General features: G+C 53.3%; 9 non-coding genes across 9 annotated transcripts; all 9 read right to left on the bottom strand.

Moving 5' to 3' along the window:
* Positions 1-329: 329 nt before the first annotated feature.
* TRNAE-CUC (transfer RNA glutamic acid (anticodon CUC)) lies at positions 330-401 on the bottom strand. Its single transcript has one exon. It is a non-coding gene; the product is annotated as a tRNA-Glu (tRNA).
* A 630-nt stretch (positions 402-1,031) lies between these two features.
* TRNAE-UUC (transfer RNA glutamic acid (anticodon UUC)) lies at positions 1,032-1,103 on the bottom strand. Its single transcript has one exon. It is a non-coding gene; the product is annotated as a tRNA-Glu (tRNA).
* A 1,446-nt stretch (positions 1,104-2,549) lies between these two features.
* TRNAE-CUC (transfer RNA glutamic acid (anticodon CUC)) lies at positions 2,550-2,621 on the bottom strand. The gene has a single exon. It is a non-coding gene; the product is annotated as a tRNA-Glu (tRNA).
* A 2,160-nt stretch (positions 2,622-4,781) lies between these two features.
* TRNAE-CUC (transfer RNA glutamic acid (anticodon CUC)) lies at positions 4,782-4,853 on the bottom strand. The gene has a single exon. It is a non-coding gene; the product is annotated as a tRNA-Glu (tRNA).
* Positions 4,854-5,483: 630 nt separating this feature from the next.
* TRNAE-UUC (transfer RNA glutamic acid (anticodon UUC)) lies at positions 5,484-5,555 on the bottom strand. Its single transcript has one exon. It is a non-coding gene; the product is annotated as a tRNA-Glu (tRNA).
* A 1,452-nt stretch (positions 5,556-7,007) lies between these two features.
* On the bottom strand, positions 7,008-7,079 carry TRNAE-CUC (transfer RNA glutamic acid (anticodon CUC)). The gene has a single exon. It is a non-coding gene; the product is annotated as a tRNA-Glu (tRNA).
* A 630-nt stretch (positions 7,080-7,709) lies between these two features.
* TRNAE-UUC (transfer RNA glutamic acid (anticodon UUC)) lies at positions 7,710-7,781 on the bottom strand. Its single transcript has one exon. It is a non-coding gene; the product is annotated as a tRNA-Glu (tRNA).
* Positions 7,782-11,465: 3,684 nt separating this feature from the next.
* On the bottom strand, positions 11,466-11,537 carry TRNAE-CUC (transfer RNA glutamic acid (anticodon CUC)). Its single transcript has one exon. It is a non-coding gene; the product is annotated as a tRNA-Glu (tRNA).
* Positions 11,538-12,167: 630 nt separating this feature from the next.
* TRNAE-UUC (transfer RNA glutamic acid (anticodon UUC)) lies at positions 12,168-12,239 on the bottom strand. Its single transcript has one exon. It is a non-coding gene; the product is annotated as a tRNA-Glu (tRNA).
* Positions 12,240-13,135: the final 896 nt, after the last annotated feature.

A 13,135-nucleotide genomic window follows, 5' to 3' on the forward strand; every position in this document is an offset into this window, starting at 1 on the left:
TCAGCAAAAAGGTGGGTTGCAGTGGGTCCGGGATGCCATTTGGAGACAAAGCCTGCGGCCCTGTCAAAGATGACTTCCTGCCGCACACCATGTGGTCAGAAGCCTACGAAAAGAAGCGCACCTCGGAATACAGAATCTCACTTCCTCAAGAGCCTTGCACAAGAGATTTTCCTCCCGCCGAGGAAAGCAACTCAAAGGGAACCTTGCGAAAATCAAATTAGGAGCCAGATTGCGGGATGCTAGGCAAACTGTTTGTCAGAAAAGCAAATTCATTTTGAGAAGCCCTGACCTGCGGGAAGGAAAAGCATTCAAGGGCAGAAGAAGGACTGTTCCCTGACCGGGAATCGAACCCGGGCCGCGGCGGTGAGAGCGCCGAATCCTAACCACTAGACCACCAGGGAACCCAGAGCCATACAGCAAAAGTTCCTACACTGCTCTCCTAGTGACAAAGCTCATGGGGGCTGAAAGCATATTTTATTCTACAGCGAATATGAATCAGAACTTGAAAAAACACTCATGATTCCACCAGACTGTTTGTCACTTCCAAGCACAGGCCATCCCCTCCCCCGTGCTACTGAACCGACGAATTCCTGTACAATCGGGATCCCCGGGAAATCACAAGAGGGACACCTAGTGGCCGCTGATAGCTCAAAGACAGCTGGTACACCTTCTCACACCTACCTCGTTATTCAGCTTGCTGGAAGAATACATTGCGAATGACCGATTCAAGAGTGCAAGGGAGAAGAGTGCTCCAAAGTAGATGTATACATCGCAGCCGGGTTTTCCAGCAATTTACCTTTCTGATGAGCTGGTACTGCACTTTACGCCCACATAGAGCACCTGACTGGGTGGGGGACTGCGTGCGCATGAAGGTGGCTGAGGGCAATGGGAGCAAAGCAACCTGGGACACAGGGGACCCAGCCCCTTTCCTCTGCTTTCGTCTATAGGTCGGGGTGCCTTTTTAAGGACCTTCGATTAAAAAAAGCTGAGCTGCGTGGACAAATTACGCACGTCTACGTCTTAGAGGGATCTTCCCTGACCGGGAATCGAACCCGGGCCGCGGCGGTGAAAGCGCCGAATCCTAGCCACTAGACCACCAGGGAGGAGATGCTCTTGTGAGCCTGCCTTGCTCACTTCCTTATTGTGACTAAGCTAACTCCACTGTATAGATTGCCCATAAAGTACGAGTGGGGAAAAGTTAGGTGTCACACAGTGTGTTTGTCATAAGCAATTACCTTTATCCTCCTGCAAAAGCCTTTTTACTCTGCAATCACCTCTTGCTGGACAGCCTGCGCTGGAGCAGCCAGCATGAAAAGGGAGCTGAGTAAGGCAGGGCCTAGGGTCTCACCAGGGTGGCCGAGTGGTTAAGGCGTTGGACTTAAGATCCAATGGACAGTTGTCCGCATGGGTTCGAGCCCCATCCCTGGTATGGGTTTTCAGCGGGTGTGTAGGAACTTGCAGATGCTTTTTTAAAGCATTTTCCTCTGCCCTCCTCACCCTCCCAGTGCCCTTCCTTAACAGTCCCAATTCACGTCTCAGCTGTGGGGTCTGCTGCTACTCTGCACTTAGCATGGATGCTTCCCAAAGCAATGCAGTGCCACCTACGCAGAGCCCCTGCTTAGAGAAATACACCTCCTATGTCTTTTCCCACTGAAGGGAGCAGGAGGAAGTACTTGCTTCCTGGGGAACATGGGCCTGCCACTGGAATTTGTTAACCCGCCTCTTGCGGATTTCTCCCCTTTCTTTGATTTACACTTGCAGGCTCTCCCTTGCCATCGGAGCAGGATCTGCTGATGCAGGCCCGGCTGGATCAAATGTGCAAAGGCTTGTCCCCAGGCCTCGGGAAAAAATTGAGCAGAGATTCCCGCCTCCGCCTCCTCTTGCCTTCCGAACGGGCTTCCAAACGGGCAATACCCTGACGGGTCCCCCACGCCCCATCCTGCCCATGCCCACACCCCTGTATATGAGGGTGACCCATGTCCCTCACCCTCCATGCTCGAACGGAAGACACGTGTGTCCTGAGGGGAGCGCCAGACAGGCATTTCTCCGGCCAGGCAGACCCCTGCAGCACCCGTTAGGCTCCAAAGCCTGTACATTCCCAAGATGCCACTGGTCACTATGCAAATCAGACAGCCCTGGCCACACCCTCTCCGCCGCTGGGCTCTGCTGCTTTCGGTACGTGCAGCTCAGCTTTTTCTTACCCTGAACCAGACTTCCGTTTCAGCAAAAAGGTGGGTTGCAGTGGGTCCGGGATGCCATTTGGAGACAAAGCCTGCGGCCCTGTCAAAGATGACTTCCTGCCGCACACCATGTGGTCAGAAGCCTACGAAAAGAAGCGCACCTCGGAATACAGAATCTCACTTCCTCAAGAGCCTTGCACAAGAGATTTTCCTCCCGCCGAGGAAAGCAACTCAAAGGGAACCTTGCGAAAATGAAATTAGGAGCCAGATTGCGGGATGCTAGGCAAACTGTTTGTCAGAAAAGCAAATTCATTTTGAGAAGCCCTGACCTGCGGGAAGGAAAAGCATTCAAGGGCAGAAGAAGGACTGTTCCCTGACCGGGAATCGAACCCGGGCCGCGGCGGTGAGAGCGCCGAATCCTAACCACTAGACCACCAGGGAACCCAGAGCCATACAGCAAAAGTTCCTACACTGCTCTCCTAGTGACAAAGCTCATGGGGGCTGAAAGCATATTTTATTCTACAGCGAATATGAATCAGAACTTGAAAAAACACTCATGATTCCACCAGACTGTTTGTCACTTCCAAGCACAGGCCATCCCCTCCCCCGTGCTACTGAACCGACGAATTCCTGTACAATCGGGATCCCCGGGAAATCACAAGAGGGACACCTAGTGGCCGCTGATAGCTCAAAGACAGCTGGTACACCTTCTCACACCTACCTCGTTATTCAGCTTGCTGGAAGAATACATTGCGAATGACCGATTCAAGAGTGCAAGGGAGAAGAGTGCTCCAAAGTAGATGTATACATCGCAGCCGGGTTTTCCAGCAATTTACCTTTCTGATGAGCTGGTACTGCACTTTACGCCCACATAGAGCACCTGACTGGGTGGGGGACTGCGTGCGCATGAAGGTGGCTGAGGGCAATGGGAGCAAAGCAACCTGGGACACAGGGGACCCAGCCCCTTTCCTCTGCTTTCGTCTATAGGTCAGGGTGCCTTTTTAAGGACCTTCGATTAAAAAAAGCTGAGCTGCGTGGACAAATTACGCACGTCTACGTCTTAGAGGGATCTTCCCTGACCGGGAATCGAACCCGGGCCGCAGCGGTGAAAGCGCCGAATCCTAGCCACTAGACCACCAGGGAGGAGATGCTCTTGTGAGCCTGCCTTGCTCACTTCCTTATTGTGACTAAGCTAACTCCACTGTATAGATTGCCCATAAAGTACGAGTGGGGAAAAGTTAGGTGTCACACAGTGTGTTTGTCATAAGCAATTACCTTTATCCTCCTGCAAAAGCCTTTTTACTCTGCAATCACCTCTTGCTGGACAGCCTGCGCTGGAGCAGCCAGCATGAAAAGGGAGCTGAGTAAGGCAGGGCCTAGGGTCTCACCAGGGTGGCCGAGTGGTTAAGGCGTTGGACTTAAGATCCAATGGACAGTTGTCCGCATGGGTTCGAGCCCCATCCCTGGTATGGGTTTTCAGCGGGTGTGTAGGAACTTGCAGATGCTTTTTTAAAGCATTTTCCTCTGCCTTCCTCACCCTCCCAGTGCCCTTCCTTAACAGTCCCAATTCACGTCTCAGCTGTGGGGTCTGCTGCTACTCTGCACTTAGCATGGATGCTTCCCAAAGCAATGCAGTGCCACCTACGCAGAGCCCCTGCTTAGAGAAATACACCTCCTATGTCTTTTCCCACTGAAGGGAGCAGGAGGAAGTACTTGCTTCCTGGGGAACATGGGCCTGCCACTGGAATTTGTTAACCCGCCTCTTGCGGATTTCTCCCCTTTCTTTGATTTACACCTGCAGGCTCTCCCTTGCCATCGGAGCAGGATCTGCTGATGCAGGCCCGGCTGGATCAAATGTGCAAAGGCTTGTCCCCAGGCCTCGGGAAAAAATTGAGCAGAGATTCCCGCCTCCGCCTCCGCCTCCGCCTCCTCTTGCCTTCCGAACGGGCTTCCAAACGGGCAATGCCCTGACGGGTCCCCCACGCCCCATCCTGCCCATGCCCACACCCCTGTATATGAGGGTGACCCATGTCCCTCACCCTCCATGCTCGAACGGAAGACACGTGTGTCCTGAGGGGAGCGCCAGACAGGCATTTCTCCGGCCAGGCAGACCCCTGCAGCACCCGTTAGGCTCCAAAGCCTGTACATTCCCAAGATGCCACTGGTCACTATGCAAATCAGACAGCCCTGGCCACACCCTCTCCGCCGCTGGGCTCTGCTGCTTTCGGTACGTGCAGCTCAGCTTTTTCTTACCCTGAACCAGACTTCCGTTTCAGCAAAAAGGTGGGTTGCAGTGGGTCCGGGATGCCATTTGGAGACAAAGCCTGCGGCCCTGTCAAAGATGACTTCCTGCCGCACACCATGTGGTCAGAAGCCTACGAAAAGAAGCGCACCTCGGAATACAGAATCTCACTTCCTCAAGAGCCTTGCACAAGAGATTTTCCTCCCGCCGAGGAAAGCAACTCAAAGGGAACCTTGCGAAAATCAAATTAGGAGCCAGATTGCGGGATGCTAGGCAAACTGTTTGTCAGAAAAGCAAATTCATTTTGAGAAGCCCTGACCTGCGGGAAGGAAAAGCATTCAAGGGCAGAAGAAGGACTGTTCCCTGACCGGGAATCGAACCCGGGCCGCGGCGGTGAGAGCGCCGAATCCTAACCACTAGACCACCAGGGAACCCAGAGCCATACAGCAAAAGTTCCTACACTGCTCTCCTAGTGACAAAGCTCATGGGGGCTGAAAGCATATTTTATTCTACAGCGAATATGAATCAGAACTTGAAAAAACACTCATGATTCCACCAGACTGTTTGTCACTTCCAAGCACAGGCCATCCCCTCCCCCGTGCTACTGAACCGACGAATTCCTGTACAATCGGGATCCCCGGGAAATCACAAGAGGGACACCTAGTGGCCGCTGATAGCTCAAAGACAGCTGGTACACCTTCTCACACCTACCTCGTTATTCAGCTTGCTGGAAGAATACATTGCGAATGACCGATTCAAGAGTGCAAGGGAGAAGAGTGCTCCAAAGTAGATGTATACATCGCAGCCGGGTTTTCCAGCAATTTACCTTTCTGATGAGCTGGTACTGCACTTTACGCCCACATAGAGCACCTGACTGGGTGGGGGACTGCGTGCGCATGAAGGTGGCTGAGGGCAATGGGAGCAAAGCAACCTGGGACACAGGGGACCCAGCCCCTTTCCTCTGCTTTCGTCTATAGGTCGGGGTGCCTTTTTAAGGACCTTCGATTAAAAAAAGCTGAGCTGCGTGGACAAATTACGCACGTCTACGTCTTAGAGGGATCTTCCCTGACCGGGAATCGAACCCGGGCCGCGGCGGTGAAAGCGCCGAATCCTAGCCACTAGACCACCAGGGAGGAGATGCTCTTGTGAGCCTGCCTTGCTCACTTCCTTATTGTGACTAAGCTAACTCCACTGTATAGATTGCCCATAAAGTACGAGTGGGGAAAAGTTAGGTGTCACACAGTGTGTTTGTCATAAGCAATTACCTTTATCCTCCTGCAAAAGCCTTTTTACTCTGCAATCACCTCTTGCTGGACAGCCTGCGCTGGAGCAGCCAGCATGAAAAGGGAGCTGAGTAAGGCAGGGCCTAGGGTCTCACCAGGGTGGCCGAGTGGTTAAGGCGTTGGACTTAAGATCCAATGGACAGTTGTCCGCATGGGTTCGAGCCCCATCCCTGGTATGGGTTTTCAGCGGGTGTGTAGGAACTTGCAGATGCTTTTTTAAAGCATTTTCCTCTGCCCTCCTCACCCTCCCAGTGCCCTTCCTTAACAGTCCCAATTCACGTCTCAGCTGTGGGGTCTGCTGCTACTCTGCACTTAGCATGGATGCTTCCCAAAGCAATGCAGTGCCACCTACGCAGAGCCCCTGCTTAGAGAAATACACCTCCTATGTTTTTTCCCACTGAAGGGAGCAGGAGGAAGTACTTGCTTCCTGGGGAACATGGGCCTGCCACTGGAATTTGTTAACCCGCCTCTTGCGGATTTCTCCCCTTTCTTTGATTTACACTTGCAGGCTCTCCCTTGCCATCGGAGCAGGATCTGCTGATGCAGGCCCGGCTGGATCAAATGTGCAAAGGCTTGTCCCCAGGCCTCGGGAAAAAATTGAGCAGAGATTCCCGCCTCCGCCTCCGCCTCCTCTTGCCTTCCGAACGGGCTTCCAAACGGGCAATGCCCTGACGGGTCCCCCACGCCCCATCCTGCCCATGCCCACACCCCTGTATATGAGGGTGACCCATGTCCCTCACCCTCCATGCTCGAACGGAAGACACGTGTGTCCTGAGGGGAGCGCCAGACAGGCATTTCTCCGGCCAGGCAGACCCCTGCAGCACCCGTTAGGCTCCAAAGCCTGTACATTCCCAAGATGCCACTGGTCACTATGCAAATCAGACAGCCCTGGCCACACCCTCTCCGCCGCTGGGCTCTGCTGCTTTCGGTACGTGCAGCTCAGCTTTTTCTTACCCTGAACCAGACTTCCGTTTCAGCAAAAAGGTGGGTTGCAGTGGGTCCGGGATGCCATTTGGAGACAAAGCCTGCGGCCCTGTCAAAGATGACTTCCTGCCGCACACCATGTGGTCAGAAGCCTACGAAAAGAAGCGCACCTCGGAATACAGAATCTCACTTCCTCAAGAGCCTTGCACAAGAGATTTTCCTCCCGCCGAGGAAAGCAACTCAAAGGGAACCTTGCGAAAATCAAATTAGGAGCCAGATTGCGGGATGCTAGACAAACTGTTTGTCAGAAAAGCAAATTCATTTTGAGAAGCCCTGACCTGCGGGAAGGAAAAGCATTCAAGGGCAGAAGAAGGACTGTTTCCTGACCGGGAATCGAACCCGGGCCACGGCGGTGAGAGCGCCGAATCCTAACCACTAGACCACCAGGGAACCCAGAGCCATACAGCAAAAGTTCCTACACTGCTCTCCTAGTGACAAAGCTCATGGGGGCTGAAAGCATATTTTATTCTACAGCGAATATGAATCAGAACTTGAAAAAACACTCATGATTCCACCAGACTGTTTGTCACTTCCCAGCACAGGCCATCCCCTCCCCCGTGCTACTGAACCGACGAATTCCTGTACAATCGGGATCCCCGGGAAATCACAAGAGGGACACCTAGTGGCCGCTGATAGCTCAAAGACAGCTGGTACACCTTCTCACACCTACCTCGTTATTCAGCTTGCTGGAAGAATACATTGCGAATGACCGATTCAAGAGTGCAAGGGAGAAGAGTGCTCCAAAGTAGATGTATACATCGCAGCCGGGTTTTCCAGCAATTTACCTTTCTGATGAGCTGGTACTGCACTTTACGCCCACATAGAGCACCTGACTGGGTGGGGGACTGCGTGCGCATGAAGGTGGCTGAGGGCAATGGGAGCAAAGCAACCTGGGACACAGGGGACCCAGCCCCTTTCCTCTGCTTTCGTCTATAGGTCGGGGTGCCTTTTTAAGGACCTTCGATTAAAAAAAGCTTAGCTGCGTGGACAAATTACGCACGTCTACGTCTTAGAGGGATCTTCCCTGACCGGGAATCGAACCCGGGCCGCGGCGGTGAAAGCGCCGAATCCTAGCCACTAGACCACCAGGGAGGAGATGCTCTTGTGAGCCTGCCTTGCTCACTTCCTTATTGTGACTAAGCTAACTCCACTGTATAGATTGCCCATAAAGTACGAGTGGGGAAAAGTTAGGTGTCACACAGTGTGTTTGTCATAAGCAATTACCTTTATCCTCCTGCAAAAGCCTTTTTACTCTGCAATCACCTCTTGCTGGACAGCCTGCGCTGGAGCAGCCAGCATGAAAAGGGAGCTGAGTAAGGTAGGGCCTAGGGTCTCACCAGGGTGGCCGAGTGGTTAAGGCGTTGGACTTAAGATCCAATGGACAGTTGTCCGCATGGGTTCGAGCCCCATCCCTGGTATGGGTTTTCAGCGGGTGTGTAGGAACTTGCAGATGCTTTTTTAAAGCATTTTCCTCTGCCTTCCTCACCCTCCCAGTGCCCTTCCTTAACAGTCCCAATTCACGTCTCAGCTGTGGGGTCTGCTGCTACTCTGCACTTAGCATGGATGCTTCCCAAAGCAATGCAGTGCCACCTACGCAGAGCCCCTGCTTAGAGAAATACACCTCCTATGTCTTTTCCCACTGAAGGGAGCAGGAGGAAGTACTTGCTTCCTGGGGAACATGGGCCTGCCACTGGAATTTGTTAACCCGCCTCTTGCGGATTTCTCCCCTTTCTTTGATTTACACCTGCAGGCTCTCCCTTGCCATCGGAGCAGGATCTGCTGATGCAGGCCCGGCTGGATCAAATGTGCAAAGGCTTGTCCCCAGGCCTCGGGAAAAAATTGAGCAGAGATTCCCGCCTCCGCCTCCGCCTCCTCTTGCCTTCCGAACGGGCTTCCAAACGGGCAATGCCCTGACGGGTCCCCCACGCCCCATCCTGCCCATGCCCACACCCCTGTATATGAGGGTGACCCATGTCCCTCACCCTCCATGCTCGAACGGAAGACACGTGTGTCCTGAGGGGAGCGCCAGACAGGCATTTCTCCGGCCAGGCAGACCCCTGCAGCACCCGTTAGGCTCCAAAGCCTGTACATTCCCAAGATGCCACTGGTCACTATGCAAATCAGACAGCCCTGGCCACACCCTCTCCGCCGCTGGGCTCTGCTGCTTTCGGTACGTGCAGCTCAGCTTTTTCTTACCCTGAACCAGACTTCCGTTTCAGCAAAAAGGTGGGTTGCAGTGGGTCCGGGATGCCATTTGGAGACAAAGCCTGCGGCCCTGTCAAAGATGACTTCCTGCCGCACACCATGTGGTCAGAAGCCTACGAAAAGAAGCGCACCTCGGAATACAGAATCTCACTTCCTCAAGAGCCTTGCACAAGAGATTTTCCTCCCGCCGAGGAAACCAACTCAAAGGGAACCTTGCGAAAATCAAATTAGGAGCCAGATTGCGGGATGCTAGGCAAACTGTTTGTCAGAAAAGCAAATTCATTTTGAGAAGCCCTGACCTGCGGGAAGGAAAAGCATTCAAGGGCAGAAGAAGGACTGTTCCCTGACCGGGAATCGAACTCGGGCCGCGGCGGTGAGAGCGCCGAATCCTAACCACTAGACCACCAGGGAACCCAGAGCCATACAGCAAAAGTTCCTACACTGCTCTCCTAGTGACAAAGCTCATGGGGGCTGAAAGCATATTTTATTCTACAGCGAATATGAATCAGAACTTGAAAAAACACTCATGATTCCACCAGACTGTTTGTCACTTCCAAGCACAGGCCATCCCCTCCCCCGTGCTACTGAACCGACGAATTCCTGTACAATCGGGATCCCCGGGAAATCACAAGAGGGACACCTAGTGGCCGCTGATAGCTCAAAGACAGCTGGTACACCTTCTCACACCTACCTCGTTATTCAGCTTGCTGGAAGAATACATTGCGAATGACCGATTCAAGAGTGCAAGGGAGAAGAGTGCTCCAAAGTAGATGTATACATCGCAGCCGGGTTTTCCAGCAATTTACCTTTCTGATGAGCTGGTACTGCACTTTACGCCCACATAGAGCACCTGACTGGGTGGGGGACTGCGTGCGCATGAAGGTGGCTGAGGGCAATGGGAGCAAAGCAACCTGGGACACAGGGGACCCAGCCCCTTTCCTCTGCTTTCGTCTATAGGTCGGGGTGCCTTTTTAAGGACCTTCGATTAAAAAAAGCTGAGCTGCGTGGACAAATTACGCACGTCTACGTCTTAGAGGGATCTTCCCTGACCGGGAATCGAACCCGGGCCGCGGCGGTGAAAGTGCCGAATCCTAGCCACTAGACCACCAGGGAGGAGATGCTCTTGTGAGCCTGCCTTGCTCACTTCCTTATTGTGACTAAGCTAACTCCACTGTATAGATTGCCCATAAAGTACGAGTGGGGAAAAGTTAGGTGTCACACAGTGTGTTTGTCATAAGCAATTACCTTTATCCTCCTGCAAAAGCCTTTTTACTCTGCAATCACCTCTTGCTGGACAGCCTGCGCTGGAGCAGCCAGCATGAAAAGGGAGCTGAGTAAGGCAGGGCCTAGGGTCTCACCAGGGTGGCCGAGTGGTTAAGGCGTTGGACTTAAGATCCAATGGACAGTTGTCCGCATGGGTTCGAGCCCCATCCCTGGTATGGGTTTTCAGCGGGTGTGTAGGAACTTGCAGATGCTTTTTTAAAGCATTTTCCTCTGCCTTCCTCACCCTCCCAGTGCCCTTCCTTAACAGTCCCAATTCACGTCTCAGCTGTGGGGTCTGCTGCTACTCTGCACTTAGCATGGATGCTTCCCAAAGCAATGCAGTGCCACCTACGCAGAGCCCCTGCTTAGAGAAATACACCTCCTATGTCTTTTCCCACTGAAGGGAGCAGGAGGAAGTACTTGCTTCCTGGGGAACATGGGCCTGCCACTGGAATTTGTTAACCCGCCTCTTGCGGATTTCTCCCCTTTCTTTGATTTACACCTGCAGGCTCTCCCTTGCCATCGGAGCAGGATCTGCTGATGCAGGCCCGGCAGGATCAAATGTGCAAAGGCTTGTCCCCAGGCCTCGGGAAAAAATTGAGCAGAGATTCCCGCCTCCGCCTCCGCCTCCGCCTCCTCTTGCCTTCCGAACGGGCTTCCAAACGGGCAATGCCCTGACGGGTCCCCCACGCCCCATCCTGCCCATGCCCACACCCCTGTATATGAGGGTGACCCATGTCCCTCACCCTCCATGCTCGAACGGAAGACACGTGTGTCCTGAGGGGAGCGCCAGACAGGCATTTCTCCGGCCAGGCAGACCCCTGCAGCACCCGTTAGGCTCCAAAGCCTGTACATTCCCAAGATGCCACTGGTCACTATGCAAATCAGACAGCCCTGGCCACACCCTCTCCGCCGCTGGGCTCTGCTGCTTTCGGTACGTGCAGCTCAGCTGTTTCTTACCCTGAACCAGACTTCCGTTTCAGCAAAAAGGTGGGTTGCAGTGGGTCCGGGATGCCATTTGGAGACAAAGCCTGCGGCCCTGTCAAAGATGACTTCCTGCCGCACACCATGTGGTCAGAAGCCTACGAAAAGAAGCGCACCTCGGAATACAGAATCTCACTTCCTCAAGAGCCTTGCACAAGAGATTTTCCTCCCGCCGAGGAAAGCAACTCAAAGGGAACCTTGCGAAAATCAAATTAGGAGCCAGATTGCGGGATGCTAGGCAAACTGTTTGTCAGAAAAGCAAATTCATTTTGAGAAGCCCTGACCTGCGGGAAGGAAAAGCATTCAAGGGCAGAAGAAGGACTGTTCCCTGACCGGGAATCGAACCCGGGCCGCGGCGGTGAGAGCGCCGAATCCTAACCACTAGACCACCAGGGAACCCAGAGCCATACAGCAAAAGTTCCTACACTGCTCTCCTAGTGACAAAGCTCATGGGGGCTGAAAGCATATTTTATTCTACAGCGAATATGAATCAGAACTTGAAAAAACACTCATGATTCCACCAGACTGTTTGTCACTTCCAAGCACAGGCCATCCCCTCCCCCGTGCTACTGAACCGACGAATTCCTGTACAATCGGGATCCCCGGGAAATCACAAGAGGGACACCTAGTGGCCGCTGATAGCTCAAAGACAGCTGGTACACCTTCTCACACCTACCTCGTTATTCAGCTTGCTGGAAGAATACATTGCGAATGACCGATTCAAGAGTGCAAGGGAGAAGAGTGCTCCAAAGTAGATGTATACATCGCAGCCGGGTTTTCCAGCAATTTACCTTTCTGATGAGCTGGTACTGCACTTTACGCCCACATAGAGCACCTGACTGGGTGGGGGACTGCGTGCGCATGAAGGTGGCTGAGGGCAATGGGAGCAAAGCAACCTGGGACACAGGGGACCCAGCCCCTTTCCTCTGCTTTCGTCTATAGGTCGGGGTGCCTTTTTAAGGACCTTCGATTAAAAAAAGCTGAGCTGCGTGGACAAATTACGCACGTCTACGTCTTAGAGGGATCTTCCCTGACCGGGAATCGAACCCGGGCCGCGGCGGTGAAAGCGCCGAATCCTAGCCACTAGACCACCAGGGAGGAGATGCTCTTGTGAGCCTGCCTTGCTCACTTCCTTATTGTGACTAAGCTAACTCCACTGTATAGATTGCCCATAAAGTACGAGTGGGGAAAAGTTAGGTGTCACACAGTGTGTTTGTCATAAGCAATTACCTTTATCCTCCTGCAAAAGCCTTTTTACTCTGCAATCACCTCTTGCTGGACAGCCTGCGCTGGAGCAGCCAGCATGAAAAGGGAGCTGAGTAAGGCAGGGCCTAGGGTCTCACCAGGGTGGCCGAGTGGTTAAGGCGTTGGACTTAAGATCCAATGGACAGTTGTCCGCATGGGTTCGAGCCCCATCCCTGGTATGGGTTTTCAGCGGGTGTGTAGGAACTTGCAGATGCTTTTTTAAAGCATTTTCCTCTGCCCTCCTCACCCTCCCAGTGCCCTTCCTTAACAGTCCCAATTCACGTCTCAGCTGTGGGGTCTGCTGCTACTCTGCACTTAGCATGGATGCTTCCCAAAGCAATGCAGTGCCACCTACGCAGAGCCCCTGCTTAGAGAAATACACCTCCTATGTCTTTTCCCACTGAAGGGAGCAGGAGGAAGTACTTGCTTCCTGGGGAACATGGGCCTGCCACTGGAATTTGTTAACCCGCCTCTTGCGGATTTCTCCCCTTTCTTTGATTTACACTTGCAGGCTCTCCCTTGCCATCGGAGCAGGATCTGCTGATGCAGGCCCGGCTGGATCAAATGTGCAAAGGCTTGTCCCCAGGCCTCGGGAAAAAATTGAGCAGAGATTCCCGCCTCCGCCTCCTCTTGCCTTCCGAACGGGCTTCCAAACGGGCAATACCCTGACGGGTCCCCCACGCCCCATCCTGCCCATGCCCACACCCCTGTATATGAGGGTGACCCATGTCCCTCACCCTCCATGCTCG

Source organism: Triturus cristatus, chromosome 5_2 (assembly GCF_964204655.1).
Source record: "Triturus cristatus chromosome 5_2, aTriCri1.1, whole genome shotgun sequence".
In the NCBI taxonomy this organism is placed as follows: domain Eukaryota; kingdom Metazoa; phylum Chordata; class Amphibia; order Caudata; family Salamandridae; genus Triturus; species Triturus cristatus.